We start from the raw sequence: 4,689 nt of genomic DNA, 5'->3' as shown, positions 1-4,689 counted from the left end.
CTTTATGAATGACCATACCGGATAATCCATGTTGACGTTCAGTTCGGGCCTCCATTGACCACGTCCTTTGTTATTTTTCACAAATTTTTTCCAAACCCTACGCTCAAAGTTAAGTTTGATATTCAGGAATTGTTATTAACAGAAAAAAGATTTGATTGTGCAAACTGAACTTACCTGTTCAAGGGGTCTATGATATGTTGGATTGCGGAATATGGATTTCTCATTGAGTCAAAGACTATAAGATTGCCGGTCTCTACGGAAAGTATGAGTAAAATCCAATGATAACTGCAGATATAGATAGGATATATACATAACTGTATTAGACAACTTAGAATTTATTTAGTAATATAACAGAGGTTTGAGTCGATCAAGGCTTACCCAAAGTTGTATGGTATGAATATATAGGATTTGTAACTTTGCCTAGTCAACGAATCGTACATGTTTTCGCACGTTTCCTTGTAACTTTCGTTGATCAATTTCTGGTTGACTAGCAAAGGAGACATGAAGCCGATCTGATGGTGCCATCCATGTTTTCGGCTTCTTTGGATCTCCTGTCTAAACGATGCAATACAAATTTTATAATGCACACATATAATTATGTTCTTATTAACAAAAAGTATTAATGTAGAGGTAAGTGATACTTACAAAACCCAAATGGTGATGATAGAGGCGTCGAGGGCTTGTCGATGGTAAATGTGATATAAATTTTGGAAGTACACCCAGAAGTCGTCCTCCCCGCGGAAGAAATCATGGTCACGATACTTGACTCCAAACATTTTTCCTTCGTCTTTTGCCATTCGCAGGTACCATCTATGCAAATTGAACATCAACGTGCCTAGACTTTTCTCCTCTTCCTCAGTGACAAACGGTTTTCCATGCTGGAATGGAGTAATAGTGCGAGCGATAGGGATTTTTGCCTCCACATGCCCCGTTGCCTCCTCTAGCGTTAATCCAGTTTCAGAAAGAAATATTGCGGCCTGTAGGTCCGCCTGGAGTTGTACGTCCGTCAGGTGTAGGAGTGGCAACCCTGGCACCCGGAGGGGCTCGAGTTCTTTTTGTTGTGTGCCAAGCTGAGGAATGGTCTTGCCACATTTTTTCTTCAGATTTCTCACCTTGTGTGCCTTTGTCAGAGTACGATCATAGTCCGAGGGTAAGCTTTTCGGTTTTGGTGGGTTGTCTAGGTTTGCGAGAAGCTTTTTCCCTAGTTCTAGAGGTACATTTTCCCTCGGCGGGGGGACTTTAGGCTTCAATTGTTCTTTTATATATCGAGCAGTCTCCTCTTCCAACTCCTCAGCGGTTTTCTCGTAGGTTAATTGTCTTTCGACCAGTTTTCTGCTTCTTCTTTGAGGGTCCAGCCGCTGGGAGGGATGCTGTCTTTTTCTTTCCCTTTTCTAGTGTAGGAGGAGTTGGAGTACTCGTGGCCCTTTGCGCCGGCGGAGACGGTGGTGAAGGAGGTGGTAGTGGGGACGGCGGTGAGGTAGGCCGCGGAGACGGGCGATCGGTCTGCACGGGAGCCGTTGTGCTTGCAGTAAGTTTGATGTCGGCCTTGTGCCATAGAACGACCCCGTGCAGTGCGTCTCCCAATGTCTTCTCTCCATCCCCTCCAACGAAGTCGAGCTTAAGATCCTCATTGTTTCCAACTATCTGCTCGACTGTGACGGAGGTGTAGCCAGGAGGTATCGGCCTTCCATGAATTGTAGTAGAAGGATTCAGGGGCAGGGCTGACCCGTATGCGACATGAATGGATATATTTCTTGCTCGCACATGAAGCTCGCACGGTGTCGGCATGGTGACATCATCCACTGGATACCTCTGGTCATCTACCGCCGTTGGCTCAATCTGGGGTTGATGTTCCGCTTGTACATCGGGCGCCGCCGTGGATGCACAGCTGCTGCGTCGCTGAGAGGCCGGGCTTATCACAACATCCGGGTGCGACCGAGCAGTGCCCCTTTGGCTCAGAGCTAGCTGCACTGCCTCATTGACCCTGGCGTCCATCTGAGATTCCAAGGACGCAACCTTCTCGTTCATCTTTTCTTCTATGGCACGAAGTTTCTCTTCCTGTTCGGCTTTGCTCTTTCGGTGAGTCTTGTAAGAGGGATCTCCGGCCCAAGCAACTTTTCATGGGACCACGCCGATGCCGCGGGCTCGTCCAGGGTGTTCCGGATTCTTTAATGCCCTTGTTAGCTCATCATTCTCCCTTTGAGCATGGAATGTTCCTTGTTGAGTCTCATCTATTGCAGCGACTAGATTCGCGGGACACTTCTTGCATATGCTCGGGCACGACCAAACTTCCATCCAACTAGTTTAGTGTCACGCCATTAGCAATAACCACCACTTGGATCTATCCGGCCAATCCCAAGTCGTCGGCCTGATGCCTCTATCTATAAGGTCCTGCTCCATCTTCTGCCATTTTTTAACTGACTTCTTGTACCCACCAGCCCCAAGGTGGTGGCTGTACTTCTTATTTGCAGCATTCACCTTGGCTTGTTCGGATTTTTTTTGGGCTTCCTCTGATAGTTTGTATTGTTTGAACTCCTCCCAGTATGGTTTAACCTGAGGAAGATCGTCCCAGTTCGGCTCCTTATCCTTCTTGATGTAATTGGTGTACAACTTCTTCTTGAAAGTTGCAAAGGCAAGGGCCATCTTTCTCAAGGCACATTTCTTCACAAGTTCTTGGTCAACTCCTTCAGAAAGAGTGAACATATCCTTGAGTTCTACCCATAGCATTTCCTTCTGATGTGTAGGCACGGCGTGTTGCTGTTCTTCGGGTTTGGTCGTTTTCCATAGTCTTGTGGTGATCGGAATTCTTGCCCGAACAATAACCCCACATTGGTTGACAAATTTTGTGTTAGCATCCTCTGGAGCACTTAGGACAGCCCTCTGCGTCCACTTCTCTGACGACCTGTCTTCCCTCCATTTTCTTGGTTGGCCGGCGTCTCCCTTTTGACTGGCTCAACGAAGTCGATGCGGAGGTCGACTAAATTACAGAAAAGATATGTTAATCGCAAAACTAATCTACTAAAGACACCATGCATATAGTTTTAAGATTCGTACTAGAACATGCTGCTGTTGATTGGGCGGCGGCGCAAAGTCATCATCTTCTTCATCGGCATCTCCAGACATATTCAGGAACGAATCAGCTGTCCGAGCATCTTCTTCAGCGATTGGCTGGGTGGTGTTGGTCCTCGTATCTTTGTCTATTGCGTCCAACATGTATTGCCCGGCGGCCTGCTCATCACCGAAGGGGTCCATCCTTAACTGAAACCAGTAACAATGTGTTAGAGTATGTGTCCATCCTTAAATGAAGTAGGAGAATTCAATTCTTTGAACAAATATGCGTGTTTGAGAGAGAGAGTGTGTGTGTATGTTAGAGGGATAGAGAAAGAGAGAGAGAGAGAGAGTTAGTGTGTGTGTGTGTGTCTGTGTGTGTTAGTGTGAGTGTGTGTGTGTGTGTGTGTGTGTGTGTTAGTGTGAGTGTGTGTGTGTGTGTGTGTGTGTCGTGGAATGGGGTCGAGGAACCGGTTCGAGGAACGGGGTTGAGAGTTGAGGGTCGAGGAACCGGGTCGAGGAACCGGGTTGAGGGTCGAGGTCTAGAGTTGAGGGTCGAGGGATGGCGAATGCGTGAGTTAGAGAGCGAATACGAAATTACTCATCGTCGTTACTCATCGTCGTTACTCGTCGTCGTTACATGACTTACATGATAAATACATGAGTTACAAAAATACATGATAAATACATAAATACAAGCATTATTCACTCTCTATTTAAATACATGTTATACTTGCCTTCCTCAAACTGCTCCTGCTGCTCAAACTGCTCAGAAGATGGCTGCTCCGGGTACTGGTACTGGGGCTACTGATCAGATGGATCAACGTCTTCTCACGAACACATGGCCAAAAACAATACACAACATAAACATACATGCAAACAATAGCAAAAACTAAGAAACAGTACAACAATACATGAAAACAGCAACCAAAACTATGCTAGAACTATTCTACGCGTTACAACGATCGCGTGGACACAAAGAACGCCTAAAATGGAGCTAGAACGTGAAAACTTCGCTTAAAACAAGGTCTAGGGGATTTTCTGCAAGAAAAACTAAGTTTCTAGGGGTTTTTTCTGCAAAACCAGGGACCTATACATAATTAAAGGGTAGACACGGGGGTTAGGATGCAAAAAGACCAGGGGCCACGGTTGGGTGGACCGTGGGTTAAATTTTAAAGAAGATCAGGGTCTAAAACGTAAAAGCAGGGGCGGATTTGGAAATACTTTTCAACTAGCATGGACTGCGGGTTTATTTTGAAGAAGCTGAGGAGATCTTTAGCAAAACACGTGGGCGCATAATTGCCTAGAAAATCAGATAATTATCTAATAATTTAAATAATTGTCTAATAGTTAAAATAATTGTCTAATAAATTTGTTATTTGCTCAATAAATTTATTAACTGCCTAGTAAATCATTCAACTAAGAAAATATTAACTATGGTTTTAGGTGTACAATAATAAATCATTTAAATGTACACTAATTTTAATTACTACATAATAAATCATTTAGGTGCATAACTAATTATTTTAATTACATAATAAATCAAATAATTGCATAAGAAATCTAATAATGTTCACAGAAAATATCACAAAACATAATCATTCAACTAAGGGAATATTAACAATGGTTCGCTTTACAATC

This window comes from Panicum virgatum, unplaced genomic scaffold, assembly GCF_016808335.1.
Source record: "Panicum virgatum strain AP13 unplaced genomic scaffold, P.virgatum_v5 scaffold_2465, whole genome shotgun sequence".
Lineage (NCBI taxonomy): Eukaryota > Viridiplantae > Streptophyta > Magnoliopsida > Poales > Poaceae > Panicum > Panicum virgatum.
The sequence above is the reverse complement of the archived record's forward strand: the minus strand, read 5'-3'. Positions refer to the sequence as shown.